The sequence below is a fragment of the Pteropus medius genome, unplaced genomic scaffold, assembly GCF_902729225.1.
Source record: "Pteropus medius unplaced genomic scaffold, Ma_sr-lr_union100, whole genome shotgun sequence".
Classification (NCBI taxonomy): Eukaryota; Metazoa; Chordata; class Mammalia; order Chiroptera; family Pteropodidae; genus Pteropus; species Pteropus medius.
In genome coordinates this window covers 19,639,384-19,662,331 of record NW_024349802.1, presented here as the reverse complement: position 1 = coordinate 19,662,331, position 22,948 = coordinate 19,639,384, and the positions used below count along the sequence as shown (strand labels likewise).

General features: G+C 36.1%; 1 long non-coding RNA gene across 1 annotated transcript in view; it reads right to left on the bottom strand.

Annotated features, from left to right (window-relative positions):
- Positions 1-16,042, bottom strand: part of LOC120581601 (uncharacterized) — a 59,125-nt gene extending 43,083 nt beyond the window's left edge. Inside the window, exon 1 of the long non-coding RNA XR_005647345.1 lies at positions 15,807-16,042. This is a non-coding gene — a long non-coding RNA (uncharacterized LOC120581601). The remainder of the gene's footprint in view (positions 1-15,806) is intronic.
- Between the last annotated feature and the right edge of the window lie 6,906 nt (positions 16,043-22,948).

The following is a 22,948-nucleotide window of genomic DNA, read 5'->3' as shown; positions in this document are numbered from 1 at the left end:
TAATTGAGAAGGTGGCACCTAAAGTTGGCTCTAAATATATGAGAATAACAACTTTTTTTTTAACTATGTTCTTACTATGCATCAGGTCCTGAGGTAGGTAATTTAAATAAATGATTTCGGCTTACTCTTATGAAAACTTATCCATTTATTATTGTGGCTCTTATTCTAGAGGTGTAGAAACTGAGGCCCAGAGAGGTATGAGGTTAAAGAGCTGGCAGGTGATATAGTTGACATTCAAATTCAGGGATTTAGACTCAATCGCTGCACCATGCTGTCTCTCTGGGTAGGCTGAAAAGACAGTTGTGGGGATGGCACCAAAGAAGGCAAGAGGCAGCCAGGGATTGCGTTAAATTCTCCGTGCATTCCACGATATGGAATCTGGTGTTTCGGACACCTTAAAATGATAACCTGGCTATATCTTATGATGCTTTCAGGCAGGGCAAGCATCATCACTACTATGCATTTCAGAGGGGTTGAAGGATACGTCCAAGGTCGGACATCTCGGTGATCACCTCCTTTTCCCATGGCAGTGCTTCTTCCTTAATCCCTTGCCTTGAAGCACTGTTAAAATTCACGGACATCCAGGTCTCAAGTAATAACTGCCCTACCTTACAGATATGCTTTATAGACCACAGATTAAAAATAAGGGTGCTGAGACATATTAAAGTTCTTTCAGAGACAGAAAACTTCATGTAAACACAAGGTATGTAGAAACCTACAATGAAAGGCCGTGGACAATACCATAAACGCATAACCAAATGGAAATTGAAATGCATGGCCTTTCCTGTTCAGTAAAGCATTAAACCTGGAAGAAGCTTTGGTGGTCAGCTCATCTGAACCACCCATGTTACAGACTGGAAAACCAACCGAGGTTCAAAGAGTAGAATGACTTGCACAAGGTTCCACAGATGGTTAATTCTGAACCCAGGCTCGCACCCGGTTTCCAGATTTGTTATTTGCTGCTCTTTCTTCCTCGCCGTGCTGCCCTCTCCCTCGCGTTGCTATCACTGTTAGGTCTAACCCATTGCCTCCCATGTGAATCACTTGCCAGTTTCTCTGAAGCCACGACCCCAGAAAGCACCACTTTTTAACTGTCTGTCCCCTCATTAAAGCATTCACTTTGCTGACCTGCTCACCCTCTGCATTGCTCCGTTCCCTCGGAGGGTTGCACTGGAAGGTTCTCATTAACCGGATGCCGGATGCCAACGTGACTCTCTCACAGGTGCAAAAGTGCCCCTCCCATTGAGCTGGCCCTGCTTACACAATGCAGAACAGGCCTCCCCTTTGACAGGAAGCCTAAGAGAGATTTGAAGCAGGACAACTGTCAGAGTGTGGAGAAGGAATAGCCTGCTGTGAGCAGAACAGCTTCTCAATACAAAAACCCATTTGATTTTACATAATGGAGGCTGAGAGGGCTCAGAGTGAAAGATGGTGGAAGTTCATTTACTTTTTAAATGAACACAACATTTGCCTTGGGGCGATGCTTCCTCCCAACAATCTAATCTGAAAAACACCACTCCTTTTTCTTTCTTTCTTTTTTTTTTTTAAATCTTTTCCCTTAAAGTAAATAAACAAATATATTTCTGTTTTCCAAAGTTGTTACTATCTACCCATCTTTTAAGCATAAAATCAAGACTGTGCCTTCAAAGAATGGCTGATCTAAGCCACAGGAGCATTTCCACTGGAGTTAATAGATCAAGTGACTCATGGGGTTTTACTTTACTTCAAATGCAAAGAATTATCACTGGGGACAGATCCCCCCCTGGCCAGGCCGCCATCTCTCTTTCCTTTACAGGGAGAGAAAAAGAAAGAAATACTGTTTGGCAAAAATAGCCTCACAGATGCTTCAGTGATTCCCTAGGTAATTCCACAGAGAGAAAAATCCATTCCCTTCAGGGCCACACGACCTGAGTGTGCTCTACCACAAAGAGCATTCGTCACTCAATGAAATTACATTTTTGAAACAGAAGCATTTGAGGACACCATCGGTGACTTTTATGATATGTAAATTATATCTCAATAAAGCTGTTTAAAAAAAATAAAACAGGATTTGGTGCCTAATAAATGCTATATCAGGTATAGCCATCATTATCACTATTTTTTTTTATCATTTTTATTTTGTCATCATGGATCATTTTGGCTACTGTGTGGAAAATGAACCGTTTTGGGGGAAATTGGGCAAGAAGTGGCTGCCATACCTTTAGGCAAGACAAAATGGTGACCTGGATGAGGTGACTATGAGGATGGAAAAAAGTAGCAAGATTCAGGATAAATTTTGAGGTGGAGCAGCCACGGTAGAAAAGAAAGCACTATTCTTGGATGGGATTTTTGAGTGACTGGATGCCCACAATAACCCTTCAAGAACAAATAACCACCAACTCCCCCGGTAAATACAGCTGCTATTAAAGCGACTTCTTGAGTATAAAGACTATGTGTTTTTCTTGTCCAGGAGTTGACCCAAGAGCTATTTCAATCAGATACCTCTGATTCTTGAAATAAAAGATAAAAGACAAGATTTCTTCAAATTGATAGGTCTAAAGATTTTCACGTGGCAATTCTTGAGGACTTCCACGCTGATAAAGTACAACTTGAAGGATAGGGACCAATTTAGGCCCATGATCCAAGAGGTGGGGGACTGTATTCCGGGTTCAGCAAGTATTGATTGACTAGACCTTGGAATTGAAGTGAGTGAGTTCTTGGTGTACCCTGCAATGAGCAAGAAAACATTAAGCCTTCATTTGGTGAGGAGGAGCTAGCTGCCCAAAGGCATGGAATTCCAAACCATTTCCTTCAGTCGCTAATGGCAGGCATCTCTACTGAGAGCCCTCCTTGATTTCCATGATGCTCTAATTTAGCTGAAGTGGGCTGGACAGATAGTAATCAAGACCACTGAGGTCTTGTCTTCCACTGTAATGATCCTCTGGAAAAATGCCTGTATTGAACCATAATGGATTGAGGATTCCTTCTGAAAATAATGGGTTGAAAAATCATCCTACCAAATTAGGCATTAAAAATAAAGTCATTCCATATATGAGACCTTGAAGATAATGAAAATTAACATTTAATGAGTGCTAATAATATTCTAAGGCCGCCCAAATTACTTTATATGCATTTCTTCCATTTAGTCCAAACAATACCATGAGGAAGTTACTGTTATTGTCCACATTTTGAAAGACGTAACATCCCGGCCATTAAGGGGTAGAGTTGGGACTCGAATCTAGACTGTCTTATTCCAGAGCAGGCACAAGGTATATTCTCAAAGAGAATCACTGTTCTCCTTTAGCCCTATATGAAGATATCCAAGATCATGACATGCTGAGTCCCTTCGTGTCTTTTGACCAACCTCAATCATTCCTTCAGCTAATGTTTATTTATAGCTTAATGTCTCAAATATTTGATCAATTAAGAAACATGAACACAGTGTCCATCAAAATGTCAAGCAATAAAAAATAAAAAGGTATATGCCTCATTTTCTGTTACACATTTTAAGTGGGAAATACAAAGATCATGTAGGATTTATCTCTAAAATATCTTTGAAAACAGAGAAATAACCAAGCAATCTTGTAGAATGCAATCTGAGGCAGCATATAATTATATGCATTGCTGCGTGGTCCAGAAAAAGTACACTGAAAGAAATAAGTAAATAATACTTAAGAATGAAGTTTGAACACCTTCACAGATGGGTATGACTGTAAAGCTCCATTTTAGTAACCATCAAAACACTGCCTTGACTGGCAATGAAGAAATTTGGTGGTCAAAAGGGAAAAAATCTCTTTATCTTAAGATTACATGGTCTAGAGAACTCATAAAAGAATCTCAAAAACTGTTTCCACCTACTTTTGGAATTGTGGAATTATGGAACAGTAAGGTAATTCATCAAAGAGCATATAAACTTGAAATATGAGAAGGGAAAATACATGGAACCTAATCATCAGAGTCATGGCTGTCCCAAAAAGAAGTGATAGATTTTTTTCAAGTGGCTTCAGAATGAAGAGTTGGAGGCCAGTAGAGAAAACATTCTCATATGTATTTACTAATAGGGACGGGACACTGTAGTAATGCAACATTTTTTAATGGTCTGTAATTGGAAGCTGGTCATTTTGTTGTTTTAGAGTTATGGGAAGAAATATTAGTGAAGTGAAAACCCAGCCACTGTGGCCTAAATGACTTTGAGGTCATCTCTATCATATCCATGATAGGTCATCCCTACCCTATCCGTGATAGCATCCTTATACCTGTACTTATCATATTCCATGTTCCCTCTAAAGGACGGCAGAATATGCCACCCCCAGAATCTGCCACTTTGGCATATCGATTATTTTTGAACTAAAGTTAGCCGAGAGACAGCCAGTACAAGAAGGAAACTTAGTACAAGGCCTGGAAACTTAGGAAGCACAGGAATTCAAGACAGGACCCTAGGGCAGATGCACCACTGCACAAGCGGGGGAAACTTTCTACACCAGTTACACCTTTAAAGAAATAAAAATGAAGACATGCATGGAATAGCTTTTGTTAAGACTCTGATGAAAAGATTATCATTGAAAACGTGTTAAGCAAGACCATGAGAATCACAGACAATATAAAAGCGGTACCTTTTCACGTGTATACATCTCTATCAACCAACGAGATGGTAGTGCTCGGCCTGCCAGCTCCTTCCAACAGCTGCCCGCCCATGACTGATCCTAGCTATGGCTTTGCCCAAGAAATCACCAATTCTAACCCTCTCGTTTACATTTGGGGTGACTGAGGCATAGCATCAAGAAAAAGTTATCTGTTAATGGGCACAAAACTCGTTTTAGTGGAAGAAACAGGAACAGAATTTGGTCTTTCCTATGTACAACTATGCTATTAGCTGTGTGACAGTGCCTTAAACTATGCTTATTCTTCTATGAACAAATAAATTTTTCAGAAGCATGCCAAGCAGTGAGTGATGACAAAACTCATAGGAGTCACTCATTTCATTCTCAGGACAGAGAAGTACCAAGGTGCCCAAATTAAAAAACAAAACAAAAAAAGCCTTGGAATTATCTAGTCCTTTCTGCCAAGTGCAGAATTTCACACTGATTCATGTCAGTTCCCTGCCCACCATCACGTCTCCCATTTATAATTGCTAAATATGCAAGGTTCACAGTGTTTTCCCATCCGGGTGCCCTGTTTGAATTTGTGTATAAATATTCACTCCTCCAAATGTTCTATTTGAATACACAAAATATCCATTTCAGCACAGACTGCATAAATTCAGGGCTAGAAGCATGTGGTGTACTGCAGAATAGCACCGATTCGACTGTATGCTTGCCATGGAACCTTGTGAACCTCAGTTTCCCTCTCTGAACCTCTTTCCTGATCCCCAAATTGGGGGAAACTGGACTTTTTGTGTTCCTCTCATGGTTAACTGGGAGAATCATATGAGATCATGGAGAAGTTTTAAAACTCTGTTCATGATCCTCACTTTGAGAATAAAGAAAAATATATAATTAAAGGTGGGTATTTAAAGAAATTACAAGGAAACTTGGAGACAAGTGATATGAACTCAGTTCTAATCTTTCTACAAATTTGCTCACATTTTCTTCTCTGGAAATTCAGTATCACTGTCAGTAAAATGAGGAATCCAGAATGGCCTTTTATGTCTCCTCTGATTCTGCATCGGACTGATTGAGTCTCTGCAGCATTAGTTGGCAGTACCGTCTCTGTACCGTGCATTTAAGTGCAGTCATTCCAGTACCTGAATTATCTCTCTGACTGCCTTCGGAGCCAGGATTTATCCACTGTCGTGTGGATCATGGAATTATGATCTAGAGCAGTAAAGCTTGGCGTACATAACAACTACAAGCAATATAAGACCCTAAATTGGGTCCTAGAACAATAACAACAAAAATTAGAGAAAAAACTGGTGAAATACGAATAAAGTCTATAGTGAGCTAACAGTATTTTTCCAACGTTAATTTCTTGGTTTTGATAGTTCTACTATGTGGTTAGGGAGGATGATAATGTGAAGAGGAGCTGGATGAAGTGTTCGTGGGAACTCACCGCAGCGACTTTGCAACTCTTCTGCAAATCTAAAATTATTTCAAAATAAAAAAAAAAAAAAAAGCTACATTCCATAGGAATCACCTCAAATGCATGTTGAAAATATAAGTTTCTCCAATATCAGGGATATGGAAATGACAGTCCTGGAGCAGGACCCAGGAATCTTCATTTCCACAGGCATGCATGTAAATGCTGAGGCAGAATGCTCAGGGATCATTCTTGGAGAAACTGAGCTGAAAGGAACACTGATTCATGATAAAAGGAGTGCTAATTAGAGTTGCTAAAATGAAAAATACAGCCTGAGCTGCAAAAAGGCACTTAGGTGAGATCTTGATTTTAGTTCTACCTCCAAGTTACTCATCTGCGGGCCCTCAGGCTCTTCCCTTAGAAGAAGGTAGGTGTGTGGACTTCTAGTGGTCATTTCTGTTTAGTACATCAAAAGAATGTCCCAAAAGAGGGGAAGAGTAGTCCCTAACAACTTACTTTAGCAGCCACTAGTCTCTCCTAGCACCTCTGCAGATTCCTTTTCTCTCATTGGGCTTTGTGCAGCATCATCCCCTTGCATGCAAGTGTCTGACCCTGCGGCCTGTTAAACACAGCCACGAAGGATACACAACCATGTTGCAAAAACATAGCCACTGTAACAAGGTCAGCAGCGGAGACATTAGATTTTGAATCTGCTTTATTGAGTGGAGAAGCAGACTGTAGCTCCCATAGCATGCCCTTTTGCTTTGTGAAATAGAAATCCTAACTTCCATCTGTGAAGACTCTGGGGAAAGGAAATGAAGTCTTTGGCTCTAGGCCTTTCATTAGAGAGCAGTTTTGTACCAGATGAGGCCATAGACTCAGAGCTACTGTCTCTACAGAGACCCTGCCCATAAGAAGAAGAAAGACTTACATCAGTTCAGAGCAACTGAATTTAGAAGTGGCACTGACTAGAGTCTTGGGATTGCCCCTGGCTTCTCGCTGTTAAGCATGCGTGCACACACGCATTAGCATGAGTATAAGCTCCCCAAATCAGAGAGGAATAGGGCATGCATCCAAATAAAAATTCCTGTGGGGCAGGTAATATGCCAACCTCAGTCTCATTCCAATTTTCCTGACCTGACTCAACAGTTTAGGTAGATGAATGTTTTTAATGGTCTTTATGAATTAATTTTAAGTTTTGTTTTCCCATACAGAGAGTATATCAGAACATAGGACGCTGATATTTACCGAGTGCAAAACTGCTACAAATGTAGGGAGGAGGCAAGAGAATTAAAATGTTAATGAAGCCACATTCAGAGACTCCAATATGCTGATCAGCCCTGCAGTCAGGCAGGAGGACTCCTGCAGAACAAAGGAAGATTTCTGCTGGGATCACTAACAGCCCATTCCCCACACCAGAGAAGGGGAAACAGGAACCGAGAGTCATTCCCTATGGCTAAAACCATGGGGGAATCTAAAGGTTAAAGGCTGGGAACTGCCAGCAGGCCTTTCGCTCTACATATTCTCTCTTCCCCTTCCTCACTGTATGTCCCTATCAAAGGAAATGGGAACTAAAGAATGACATACAAACTGAATTCCCTGAACAATCAAGGTCGCTCTCGGTGCCTTTTCTCTGTCTCTCTCACTGTCCCTCTCACTATCAGCCTCTGAGAGGAGACCACGCTCTGTCAGTGGAGTGTTACCCCTTTTCAAATAAACTTTCCTTTTCCCTCCGGCATTGGTGTGTGCTGAATTCTTTCTTCACTCTCCATCAAAGGACACTCTTCTCTCAGTGCAGGCCTGGGTCTCCCCCACCAACTCAGGGAAATGTGCCCCGTCCTGCATCACTGCTTATCACAGAGCATGATTCTACAGAATATTTAGCTTCTTTTCATCTCGGGTTCCTCAGGTGTAAAGAGAGCTAATAACATCTACAAAATTTAATTTGAATCTTGACAGTAATCCTATGAATTTTACTTTACGTGAAATTATCCACATAAATACATTAAAAAAATTGAGCTTAAACACTTAAATTGAGAAGCAGGTAGTTAAGTGTGGGAGCTGGGATTTAAAACCAAGACAAGATAACTCTAAAGCCCCCACATCCACTGGGATGATTCCAGACAAACAACTATTAACTCTGATGCTTCTTCTGAAAGCCAAAACGAAGTTAAGTCTCCAAAACAAAAAGAAGAGGGGAAAAAAATTTTTAGCGGGGAGATGGTATCTACGCTTTGTATCTGGTTTGTCAGTTTGTGATTAAGTATGGTTTCCTTAGAATAAAATGTGTTAGCCGTGTAGAAACTGCCCCCAGGACACCTGGAAACCAAGACCTACCCCCGATGGAGCATAAAGGACAGAGAGGCTTCCATCTAATCCATTCCAGAGAAGCTGGTCTTCTGGTATAAGAATTAGAGATAGAGAGGTGAAAAAGAAATTAAACAGAGACAATAAACTAGAAGGCAGTGGTAGAACTGAATTAGGAGTTCAGTTTCCCTGTAGGTTTTGTTTTATGTGGAGGAAAATCATGTTACTTGTCTTGCCAGGACCACTGTTTATTGTGCATGCTTTCTGTTTCCCAACTCTAAATGGCATCCCTCCCATTCCTAGTCGTTACACATTTGTTGACATGTCATTGTAATTTTCAGGTAGTTGACAATAAAGTGCCTGGAAGATGATGATCTAGTTTTTGATGTAGACACTTCCTGATTTCAAACTATATTTCAATGCTATCGTAGTCAAAACAGTATGGCAGTGTCATTAAAAACAGGCATATAGACCAGTGGATTGGAATAGACAGCCCGGACATACATCCACACTAACCTTTGACACCCACACTAACTTTTGACAAGGGCATCAGGAACGCACAATGGGGAAAGGATAATCTCTTCAGTAAACTGTTTTTAACAACTGGATACCACATACAAAAGAATGAAACTGGGTCCTTATCTCACACCACTTAAAAAAATTAACTCAAAATGGACCAAAGACTTAAATGTAAGACCTGAAACCGTAAAACTAGAAGAAACATAGGGAAAATATCCTTGACATCAATCTTAACAATTTCTTGGATGAGACACCAAAAGTACAGGCAACAAAAGTTAAATAAACAAGTGGAACTACATCAAACTAAAATGCTTTGAAAAGCAAAGGAAACAATAAATTGAAAAAGCCTACAGAATGGGAGAAAATATTTGCAAACGATTTATCTAATAAAGGATTAATATCCAAAAGATACAAAGAACTCATAAAATTCAGTAGCAAAAAAGCAAATAATCTAATTTAAAAGTGGGCAAAAGACCTAAATAGGCATTTTTCCAAAGAAGACATTTGAATGGCCAATAGGTCTATGAAAAAGTCCTCAACATCACTAATCTTCATGGAAATGAAAATCAAAACCACAATGGGCTATCACCTCAAAACTGTTAAGATGGCTATTATCAAAAAGACAAGAGGTAACAAATGTCAGTAAGGATGTGGAGAAAAGGAAACTCTTATACACTGTTGGTGGGAATATAAATTAGTATGGCCATTAGGGAAAATGGTTTGTTAAAAAATTTAAAATAGAACTATCATATGATTCAGCAAACCTACCCCTGAGTATATATTTGAAGGAAGTAAAATCAGTTTCTTGAAGAGATATCTGCACTCCCGTGCTCCCTGTAGCATTATTCACAATAGCCAATAAATGGAAACAACCTAAGTTTCCTCTGACAGATGAATAAATAAGAAGTTTTATATACACACACAATGGAATAGTATTCAGCCATAAAAAAGAAGAGAATTCTGTCATTTACAACAACATGAATGAACCAGGAGGAAATTATGCTAAATGAAATAAGCCAAACAGAGAAAGACAAATTCTATATGGTATCACTTATAGGTGGAATTTAAAAACATAAAATAAATCCAATGTCGCATAAACAAAAAATGGAATGGTGATTTCTAGGAGCTGGGGGAGTGAGTGGTAAATGGAGAGATGTAGGTAAAGAATACAAACATTTAGTTATAAAAAGAATGTTTTGAGGATCTAACATACAATGTGGTAAGTCTAGTTAATAATACAGTATTTTATATTAAAAGTTGCTGAAAGTAGATCTTAAGTATTCTAAATATACACACATACAGTTAACTATGTGAAGTGATAAGTATGTTAATTATCTTAATCTTAACAATCGTTCCACAATGTATATGGATATCAAACCATCACATTGTACATTTTAAATATATATATATTTGTCAATTATTACCCAGTAAAGATGGAAAAAAATAAAGTTGTTTAAAAAACCTAAGTACTTTGACTTAGATTCACAAAGGAAGGAAAAGAAAAAATTATCTGAGGGTCATCTTAAGTCACAGGATAAAATCCATTGTCATTGTAGACAAGATACCGAAGCAAGAAAAAAATCCAGGCATCAACAGAGGAAAGAATAAAGCAACTGGAGGACACTCCTTTCTTGCTTTCTCCCATGTTTTCCACCTCACCTGAGCTCCGCACATGCTTAGAAAGCCCATGACCGTGGATCAATCGGTTCTACAATCTTCCCTCTCTGCTCCTGTGGTTGAGTGGCTGAGCATCGCTGGAGAAATTCATTTCACTGCGTAAACTGGAGTCTACAATTTCACGAGCTGGAGCTACTTATGAGCTTTATGCCTTTTTTTGGTCAGCTCGCTTTCCCATTTTTCTTGGAAATTTTGCAGGGCTTTTATCACTCTCTTCCAGGAAACTACTCCACCTTTTTCTCTCTCTTAGCAGATGAACTTGTCTCCCATTTCATAAAACAACCGAGGCGAGCAAATGTCATTTGTATCAACTTTCTACCCTCTCCCAACCATTAACTTACCTGTCTCTATACCAATCCTCACTTTTATTCCTCCAGTCTTTGAAAATAGCTGTGTATTCCCCTCCAGAAGCCACTCTCTGCTGTGTACATACTTGTTCCTTTTTAACCCTTTGGCTACATATATTCAACTGTAGGCTAAACACTCCATCTAAATCTCCCATAGCTGCCTGAAATACATCTTGTCTAAGCTCACATTCCCTTCTCCAAATTGCCGCTTGGTGGTACCACAAGGCTATAAATCTGAGAGTCATCCTTGACTTTCGTCTTTCTCCCACCTTTACGTACAATGTAATCATTCATCTAATCAGTCATTATAAATCCTACTGATTTTGGCTTCTAAACACTTCTCGAATCCGACCCATGTATCCTCAGTGCCTTCCACTGCTGCCCCTTGTCTGGACAGGTTCCTAATGATGTCATGACCTCTGGTGGTTTTCTTCTAATCCTTCTTCTACATCATCCCCAGAGGTCTTTATATAAAATGGAAACCTGAACACACTGATGCTTTGCTTAAGACCCTTCACTGGATATATACTGATCTACTTTTCCAACCTCATCCCTCACTGGAGCATCACGTCTACTTAGAAAAACTGTTGATCTTCTCTTTTAAGCTTCAAAAAATTCAAAACTATATGTAATTCTCTATACACAGGTCCGTACTCTCTTCATATTATTTCCTCTTAATAAAACATCCTTTAACATCCTTTTCTTGCTGTTAATTCTTCACCTAACTTTACTTTCACTTCAGGATTTAAGACATCACCTCTTCCAGGAAGACTTCCATAAGCATCATTGTTGCCAGACTAGGCTAGACTTATATTCTGTACTCCTGTAGTACCCACTACATGATTTCATCACTGTTCTGAGACTTTTTTTTTTTTTTATAATTTGTTATTCTGCATCTTTTTCTTCCACTACAATCCAATTTTTGGAGAAGAAATAAGCAAACTACAGCCCAAATCCAGTCTGCCACCTGTTTTTGTAAATAAAGTTTTATTGGAAGACAGCCATGTCCATTAATATGCATATTGTCTATGTGCTTCTGCATGTACTACAACAGCAGAGTTAAGTGGTTGTGACAGAGACCAGATGGGCTGAAAAGCCTGGCATATTTACTATCTGGCCCTTTGCAGAAAAAGTCTGTCAGCTGCTGTCTTGGAGAGAAGTAACTGTTTCATTCACTTTTGCATCCCAACACCTTATCAAGAGCTTGCGGTACAGGAGTTTACCTTTGTTAAATAAATGTTACCAAATTAATAAAGGTAGTTCTGAAATTTCTGTTTATTCTATTAATTATTGACCTATCAATAGAACCTGTTCATGATCAGATCATGAGGCTGAAATATTTAATGCAACTCTAATGACAGAAGGGTCCAATATAGGCATTTTAGCAGCTTCTCCTTAGGAAATCTATTTTGAATATTATTTTTAGTAACATTATGCATCTTCTAGTAAGTTATTTCTCTCTCTCTCTCCGCCCAAACAGGATCTAAATTAGGTGCAGATCTTTTCCTTGACTTTATGATAAAGAGATGAATTCATATTCATCTATTTTATTTATAATCGTATTCCGAACATTGAGGTTTCCCCAACACTGGTTTAATGGGAATGATCCAGAGGTGGAGTTTATTGATTTTATGCAAGCATTGATTGAACAAATAATTTCTGAGTAACAGTGAATGACGTACACAGAATTCTCCTAAGCGTCATGGATCATACAACTCTGGGTAAGACACTGTAACCTACTATCATAAAGACTACCAATCGGTGATAAAACTGACTAATACATAAATGGCTATGAGGTTTTAAAAAATCTATGATTACAGGTGCTCAACAAAAGAAAGATCATATTGCTGTTGGAAGGTTCTTATTCTGAGTAAAATTACACACCACTCTATCACTCCCACTAAATGCAGCTGGAAAACCTGGACATAACACATAAAAAAGCTGTTCTTTAAGGGCTTTAAGATAATTGATATTCAAAAATCTATGCGTTTAATGTATATAATTTATTGAATTTGGATATATGCATAGATCTATGAAACCATCACTACAATCAAGGTAACAGACATATACATCACCTCCGAAGTTTCCTTAAGTACCTCCTTCTTCTTTTTTTGTATGGTAAAATCACTTAACATGAGATGTAGTCTCTTAAATTTTTAAGTGCACAATATAGTATTGTTAACTATAGGTGTTGTTTTGTTGAGCTGATCTCTAGAGCTTATTCATCTTGTATAATTGAAACTTTATAGTAATTGAACGACTCTCCATTTTCCCCTCCCCCCAACCCTTGGTGATCGATCCCTATTCTATTCTCTGCAGAGATACTGAAGACTCTATCTACCACATAGTAGTGGGCAGACTAAGGAAGAAGACAAGAATTCCAAGTACCACCAAACTGGTAGTGAAATTGCCACACTCATGCTCCTCCCACAGTTTCCCCAAATCCAAATTCAACACAGCTCAAAAGTGGGAAGTGGGTCCTCACATGGACAGAGACAGACCCAGGAAAAGACCTGTAGGTATGACTCAAGGGAGAGAGTGGAGAGTAAGAAGCCTCTAATTTTTCTCCTTTCGAATTCCCTCATTCTCTATTCTCTTGTGCCCCAGCCCCCAAGCGATCTCATGGCAATTGGCAACAGTGGCAAGAAAAGAAGCTGCAGGATCCAAAACTCTGAGGGACAAAAATCTTCCTGATTCAAGGAGCTGTGCGGTCCTAAGACTGATGTATTTTTTTCCTTCTATTTTCATAGTTTGGCCCTGGACTCTGGAACTTTTGCAAGAAATAAAAGGCAGAGTGGATTAACAACATCTTCAGTTTTCTGGGCAAATGACTGAAAAGAAAACCCCTAGAAAACAGAAAATACCAGGGAGATAGCAGAGAGAAAAGTCAGAAAGAGACTTCATAAAATTGTTTATGAACTCTTGGGCTCAACCCCATGCTGCACATATATGGACCTGACCCTAAATAGCATATATAGACTGTGGGAACTAAACTGTGGGATAGACCACTGTCCAAGTCTCCCACTGGGTGCCACACGTGACGGATAGAGCCACAGAACACTGCAAAGGCTTTGACAGCAAAATTGACACTGAGGCTAAAGACCACATAAAGCTGCTCAGGATCTGTGGCCTAAGCCCTACCAGCCTGAAAACATGCTAAAACGAAAAGGCTGAGCTTCTCATCAGGATTTAAACAAGAACTAGACTCATAACATAAAATGTAAAAAGTCTAGGATACAATCCAAAATTACATGGCATTTAAAGAATCAGGAAAATCCCACTTCACATGGAAAAAGACAAGAGATACCAATGCCATAGATATGAAAGATGACATAAATATTAAAATTATCTTGCAAAGACTTCAAAGTAGCTCCACCTAATTGTCAACACTCTTGAAATGACTGGAAAGTATAAAAGCCTCAGAAAAGAAACAGAAGATATAAAGAATTAAGTAGAAATGCTAGAACTGAAAAATATAACAGCAAGTATAAATAACTCTCTAAAGGGCAAATAGAAGAATAAAGATTACAGAAGAAATAGTCAACAGATGTAAAGACAGCTCAATAGAAATTATCCAATGGGGGGAAAAAAGAAGGAAAAAAAGTAACAGAGTCTTAATTACCTGTGGAACGATGCAAAGGAGTCTAATATTTGTATCAGCAAAGAATGGGAATAAGAGGAGAAAACGTTAAGCATTGGAAAAATGTTTTGAAGAGATAATGACTGGAGACTCCCTAAATTTGAGGAAAACCATAAACCTCCAAATTCGATAATCTCTGAAAACACAAAACTGGATAAACATAAAGAACCTTATGCTAAGACATATCACAATCAAACTACTGAAAACTAAACACAAAGAAAAATATAGAAAGCACCCAGAGTAAACTTATGTATTACTCATAGCTGAACAACAATTCAAACAGCTGTGAATCTCTCATTAGAAACCCTGAAGCCACAAAGATGGCAGAACAGTGTTTTTTAAGTGCTGAAAGAAAACAATAGCAAAACCAGATTTCTATATCCAGAGAAAAGATCTTGAATGAAAGCAAAGACATTCTCAGATGAAAGAAAAATGTCTAAAAACTGTTGCTCTAAGGTAACTGCTAAAGAAAGATCTCCAGACAGGGAATTTATATAAGAAGGAAACTTGGACTATCAGGAATGAATAAAGACCAAAAAAAAAAAAAAAAAAAAGGGTAAATATATGATAAATATCTTACACTACTCTTCTAATAATTTTTTTAAAAATATGTTTAACCATAGAAAGTTAAAATTATAACATTGTTTAATAAGGTTTTCGATAAATGTATATGTAAAAAACTGTAACTTAAAGAAGGTAAAGAACTCTATATGGGTATAAAGGTTTAAACATTTTACTTAAAAGTGGTAAAATATTGATTTTACAGAAAAGTTAGGTATTTACATTGTAATCCCTAGAGACACAATTACCAAAATTATAGAATGAGATAAACTTAAAAAAAACACAGTGGATAAAGTAAAGTAGAATATTTTAAAATGTTCAAATAACACCAGAGAAAATGGAAGAGAGAACGGAAAATTCAAAAACGGAGACAACAAAAAACGAGTAATAAAATGATACGTCTAAATCAAAACATGTCACGGTCTTTGAAAATCAAAGATTGTCAGAATGCATATAAAAGAACCAATTATATCTATGAGAAACTTATTTCAAATGTAATGATAGAGGGAAGTTAAAAATCAAAAGAATGAAAAGATATACCACATAAACATTACAAGTAGGCTAGAATAGATATCCTAATATAAGACGAATTAGACATGAGAACAAATAAAATTAACAAAGAAAAAGAGGCGCTACATAATGATAGCAAGATCAAATCATGAAGAAGAAACAGCAATCCTAATTATGTATATATCTTACTAATAGAGCTTCAAAAAAACGAAGAGTATATATTTTACTAATAGAGCTTCAAAAAAACTTACCAAACTGATAATAGAGGAAAATCCACAAGTATAGTTGGAGACATCAACATTTCTCTCTCATTAATAGACAGAACTAATAGATAATCAGGATACAGAGGAACCAGACTGCATCATCAAGCAGTTGGATCTAATTTATAATTTTAGAACACTTGACCCAACAACATGACATTTAGCAAGATAGACCGATCTTGGGTTATAAAATAGATCTCAGCAAGACTTGAAACCATATAAAATATTTTCCATAACTATAAAGAAAGTAAATAAAATTCCCAAACATCTGCAAATTAGACAACATGCTTCTAAATAATCTATGGATCAAACAGGAAGTCTCCAAGGAAATTGGAGGATATTGTAAACTAAACGAAAATGAGAATATATTATTGCAAAATTTGTGGAATTCAAATAAAGTAGTGCTAAGAGTTAAATGTATAATATTAAATGCTTACATTAGAAAAGGAAAATGGTTTCAAGCCAATAATCCAAACTTTCATCTTAAGAAACTAGAAAAATAAGAGCAAGCATACGGAAGGAAATAACAAAGGTAAAGGAAGTCAATGAAATATAAAACATAAATGTGACAGAGAAAATCAATGATACCAAAAGCTAGTTCTTTGAAAATATCTTTATAATTGATAAACCTCTGACAAAACTAGAGGGAGGAAGGTGCGGGGGAGAAAGAGATTAATTAAAGAGCAGGAATAAAAGATAGAATTCCAGTATAGATTCTGCAGACATTAAAATAAAAGAAGACTACATTATTATTCATATAAATTTAACAACTTTTTTAAGGAATTGATACCTAAAAAAACACAAACTACCAAATAGATGAAATACATAGCCTGAATAGTTCTATAACTATTAAAGAAATCGAACTCATTATTAAAAGTCTTCAGAAAAATAAATCCCCAGGCCTAAACAGTTTCTCTGGTAAATTCTACCAAATACTAGAAGACCAGATAATATAAATTCTACGGAACATTTCCAGAAAACTGAAGGAAACAATTCTCTATTTGTCGTATAAGATCTGCATTACCTTAATATCAAAAACGGGCAATGACATTGATCACCTTCCACCGTAAACTCTACAACAATCAGGGTCTACACTGTTCGCAATTATGGAAATCACATTATCTGCCTATTTTATTTATATTAATAAATTTATTCATAAATACAATGTTTATTTTTTAAAAAGACAATGCCAGTCCAAGAAAAGCAAACTGAAAATGTCCTTTATAAACATAAAAATCTTTAACCAAATATTAGCAAATCTAATCCAACACTATATAGAAACAATGATACACAACTAAGTGGGGTTTATCGTAGGTATGCACTGTTGGTTCAGTATTTGAAAATCAATCAATTTAATCCACCATATTAAAATACAGTCTAAAATAGTAAAAGCTACAGAACAATATAAATTGACACGGAGAAGCATTTTAAAAAAATCAGCATCTATTCATAGGACTGTAAGTAAAGTAGGTATAAAAGGGAACGTCTTTAACCTAATAAAGGGTATTTTAAAAAGCCTGTAGCTAACACGATATTCTATAATGAAAGATAGAATGCTTTCCCCCTAAGATAAGGAATATGGCATGGATATCCACTCTCCCCACTCCTATTCAATATCACACTAGAAGTCCTAGCCAGTGAAATAAGTTTAGAACAAAAAATAAAAGTCATATAGATTAGAAAGGAAGATGACTGTAGAAACTCCCAAGAATCCACAAAGACTTCTTAGAACTAATCATTGATTTTAGTCAGGTAAAAGGATAAGGTCAGTACACAAAAATCAATTGCGTTTCTACATATTAACAACAAAGAAATAGAAGCAGAATGTCTAAAAAATGTATGAGTTTCAAAAACAATAAAATACTTAAGTATGAATCTAACAAAACATGTAGAGAAACTATGCTGAATACAGCAAAATGTTAAGATAAATTTAAAAAAAAAAACAATAAGTGGAGAGATATAGGATGTTCATGGACTCAAAGATTTATCCTATAAAAATGTTAATTCTCCTCAAAGTGATCTATAGATTTAACACAATTTCGCATCAAAATTCTAGCAGGATTTTCTGTAGATATAGACAAGTTCATTCTAAAATTTATGTGGAAAGAGTTAAGAATAAACAAAAGAAATTTGAATCAGAAAAATAAAATTGGAGAAATCACACTAGATTTTAAGTTTACTATAGAGCTACAGTGATCAAGACAGTGTAGTATTGGCAAAAGTATAGACCAATGGAACAGAATAGAGTCCAGAAATACACCAGCACGGCTATGGCTAAATAATTCTTGACAAAGGTGCAGAGGCAAATCAATGGAAGAAAGACAGTCTCTTTAACAAATGGTGCTGGAACAACGAGGTAGCCATCCAACAATAAATAGCCTTAACTTCAATCTCACACCTTATACAGAAATTAATCCACACGGGATTATAGATCTAAAAATGTAGTATAAAACTAAATATTTTCCATAGGAAAACATAAGAGGAAATCTTCAAGACCTAGAGATAGGCAAAGAGTCATTTTGAAGACAGTAGTACAAATTGCCAGGTGTAAAACAGTCATGGTAGTATAAAGTACAGCATAGCGAATATAGTCAATAATATTGTAATAACTATACATAATGTCAGATGGGTATTAGACTTATTGAGGTGATCACTTCATAAGTTATATAAATGTCTAATTATTGTGCTGTATACCTAAAACTAATATATTGCATGTCAACTGTAATTGAAAAATAAAAATAAAATAAAATATACTTTAAAAAAAAAAGTATTAAAAGATATACTTCAGTAGACCAAGAGATAGGGAAAAACTCAAGAGTTATAGAGTAGAACATAGATGTAAAATCCATAATAATTTATGAAATCTATCATTTTTTGAAAGGATAATATATTAGAATTAACTGAACTTTACCCCAGTAAACATTGGCTTAATATTTTATAAAAATAATCAGTGTAACTCACTGCATTAACAGAATACAGAAGAAACCCATATATAATTTTAATATATGAAGAAAAAGTATTTGACAAATTCAACATTTATTCACACTACAAGCCTCTCAAAATTTTTTTAAAAATAAAAAATGTTTTAACAGTAGTATTTTCATCAATTTAATGAATAGTTTTATCTTAATTGATGTAATCAAATATAGCATATTACTGATATTATAAATTAACTTAAATAGTGTCTGAGATATAAAGAGCTATAATAAGATATAAATTTATGACATAATTTACATAACATAAAATTCACCCAAAGTATAAAAATTCAATGGCTTTTAGTGTATTCGGAGTTGAGACTATCACTGTGATCTAACTTCAGGACATTTTCATCAGCCTTAAATAAATTTTTTGTACCTATCTGAAGTCCCCCAAACACCCATTCCTTCCCACCTCCCAACCCTAGGCATCTACTAATCTTTCTAAGACAAAGAGTTCTTACACAACTCTAAAAGCGTGATCAAGAATATATGAACAAATCGGAAAATGAAAAGACTGGGAGAAAAGAGTTGCAAATTACATCTCTAACAAAGAATTTGAATACAGAATATACAGAGAGCCCTCTAAACTCAACAGTAAGAAAACAACCCATTAAAACGTGGGCAAAGACTTAAACAGATACTTCATCGAAGAGGATGCATGGATAGCAAATACAGCAAACAAAAAAGAATTGTTAGCCATAGAGAAATGCAAATTAAACCACAAGAAGATACTACTTCATGTTTATTAAAATGGTTAAAATAAAAAATATTGACTACACCAAGTGCTGATAAGGATGCATAACAACTGCAACTCTTAGATATTTCCAGTGGGGATGCAAAAACAATAACAGCTACCTTGAAAATCAATTTTTCACTGTTATTAAGTTAACCATCTACTTATTATTTGTCCCAGAAATCCCAGTTCTGCGTATTTACCCTGGACAAATGAAAACTGATTTTCACACCAAAACCTATATATAAACACTTATAGCAGCTCTCCACAATCATATAGAATGGAAACAACCCAAATGTCTTTCAATAACTGAATAAACTACGGTGCATCCACACAATGAACTACACACAACCAAAAAAAAAAACCAAAAAACAAAACCAAAAAACAAAAAAAACCTACCAACAAACATCAGTACAAAACAAATAACAACAAAAAACCTGTTGACATATTTAACTTGATGAATCTCAAAGGCATTATGTTGAGTGAAACAGGCCAGTCTAGAAAGCTTACATTCTGTATGATTCTATTTGAATGTCAATCACATAAAGACAAAACTATAGTAACAGAACAGATCAATGATTGCCAGGGATTAGGGTTATGAGAAGGATATGAATATAAAGGAATAAAATGAGGCAGTTTAATGGGATAATAGAACTATTCTATATCTTCATTTTGGCAGTAGTTACATGAATCTATATGTAGGTTTATAGAACTATATATGTACAAAAAGTAAATTTTACTATAATTTAAAAATTAATACAAAATACAAAAATAAGGGATAAGCAAAGGGATATCAAATATGGAAGCCTACCACCAGCTTCTCCCACTGAACTGATTTCCTCCCCCAGAACAAAAACTCACACATCCTTCACTCCACAATGCTGGGCTTTTATTCATTTATTTAATGAATGTTTATGTAGCACTTACTATGTGAAAAGAGCAATCATTTCTGGCTAGGGAAAGGCTGGGAAAAGAACATGGGAAGTCCTATGGAAAAGGTGGCATATTAACTGAATACTGAGAAATATAATTTTAGTGAGAAGAGATGGAGGGGAAAATCTAGACATCTCCCTGTCTGAAGGCAGAAAATTACCTGCCTCATTTGAGGAAGGTCCAGTTTGTTTGGAACCTGGAATAGAGACAATTTAGAAATAAGGGCAAAAAGTTAGACTGGGAACAGGTCTTGAAAACCCTGAATGCCAGACAAAAAAGTTTGTCCTTAATTTATATCCTATTTACCTAACAGTAAATATCATCTCATATACCTTGGTTTATCACATGGATCTTATTCATTCTTATTTTATATTATTAAAGCCAACATTAAGGGTTAGAAGATGGATTCCAGTATAATACAAAAGCTATTAAACTCAAACTGTGCATCCTTCAGTCCATCCTGAACATTGCAACTTCATGAAGAGACAATGTCTTGTTGGTAGCTAGAAAATCAGACGTTTGTCACTGGTGTTTTGCTTTTTACAACTTATGAAGCTATCAAAAGCAGATTGTCCTAGAGCAATAATTACTTTCAGAAATATTCAGCACTCTGTATCAGAAGATCCAGGAATGATTTCTTATTTCTTCGAGGAAAAGAAAACAGGGAATTTTTCTTCAATGATTTGTATTTTGATAAAGCAATTTTGTTTGAGAGGATTGCATGTCAGCACACTGACCTACAGTCACAATAAATTTGTGTCAATTTACTCAATGAATCATCTCTAATGTCAACATTTCCCCTATATCCAAATGTTCTTAAGCATTAGGACCCCAGCTGCAGAAAGGATGAACAATAAAGATACTGCTAAGTCAGAGGAAAGCACAAATAAAAAGGAAGGAGTGGAGACACTTTTCTCTCTCGGTTAGTACAAAATAATAAACAAAAATATGTTTTTGTGTAATATATTTCAACATGAGATAACATCAGAATAAATAATTGAAATGGATTGCCTGGTGCCTCACTCAACTAAACAATTAGACCAGTGAACTTGTTAATGTCTCTTAATCTGTATCCTTTTTCACTAATTCAAATCCTATTTTTCTATGGTTTGCTGGTTCAAGTTATCACCATCATCTTTATGTAAATGTTGATTCTGTTCCTGAATGTGAGACTTCCCTATAGGCCAATCCTGTCAGGATTAGCTCTAAGTAAACATTTAAATTTGGGAATAATTCATCTTTGAACTAAGCTCCTACCAGAGTACAACAGGTATAAGTCTACTGACCATGCTCCAAGTTTAGCCATGAGCTAACTACGAGCCTCTAATTCCAACCCTGAGCCTCAGTTTTCTATCTGTATAATATAAGAGGAGCCAATAACCTTCTATAGACAGGGATCTCATAATTTCCATTCTATAACCATTTGCTTTCTTTTAATGTCCCCTCACTGTTTCCCGCAAAGCATTCAATTCCTATTCTGCCGGCATTAGCTCTTTCTCCAAAAGAAATAAATCTGATAAACTCATTACCATTTAGGCCAGAGGTCACAAATTCAAATGCCTGCAGGTTAATAAAGTTATCATAATGATTGCTGGGTATACAAAAACATATACTAGGCAGCTTGTTCTTCAACTAAGTAAAACACTTTCTAGTTAACATTGTTTTTGAAAACCTGTAAGGGTACATGTAACAAACTGCTAAGACAAAACAATTGTAGTAATTATAAAACTTCGAAGCCACCAGTTTGCCTTCCTTGGTTTAATCCTTGAGTACTTCACATAGTCTCTGTCAAATTAAGCTCCTCTTTTCTCTTTCACAGTTAAAATAAAGGATTACTAGATGAGTAAAATGATGTTTGGCCATGACTCATTTTGGATTATTTAAATATGGTCTACTTGTCAAAGATGATCTCAAATACCATCTTCTACATCTAATCTTTTTTTCTTCTTCCATAATATATAATCTCTTTCTTTGGTTTACATGTACTGTGCCTCTGTGTAAAGGGATTCACTTATTCTGCCTTGCAGTGAATGTGTATTAGGTAATAGGGAACTTGTTACTCCTTATTTTATATTCTGACATCAGGTACTGTGTATTATTGCTCTTTACCACCAATGTAATTTAGAACTGTGCCTGGAATGTTTTTAAATCAGCCTCCAAAGAATTCCATCTGCTAAAAATGGACTTCTATTCATTGGATTAAAAGAACCATACATAAGTGACTATTCTGGCCAAAACATAAGCACTAACCACAGTCACCTCCACTGTTATAGATTCCCACTCACAAATTTCCATGAAGTAAACATCCTTGTGCCCTTACAGATTTTACTATTCTTTATCCACAAGATTTTACTATGAAGAAAAGGCAGACATTGGATAGGGAAAAAAAAAAAAAAAAAGCCGCCTGGGTTGAGAGATTAAGGAGGAAGCAAGACGCAAAACTTTTCAAACGCTATAGAACCCTGATTCATTTCTAAAACATTTTTCCT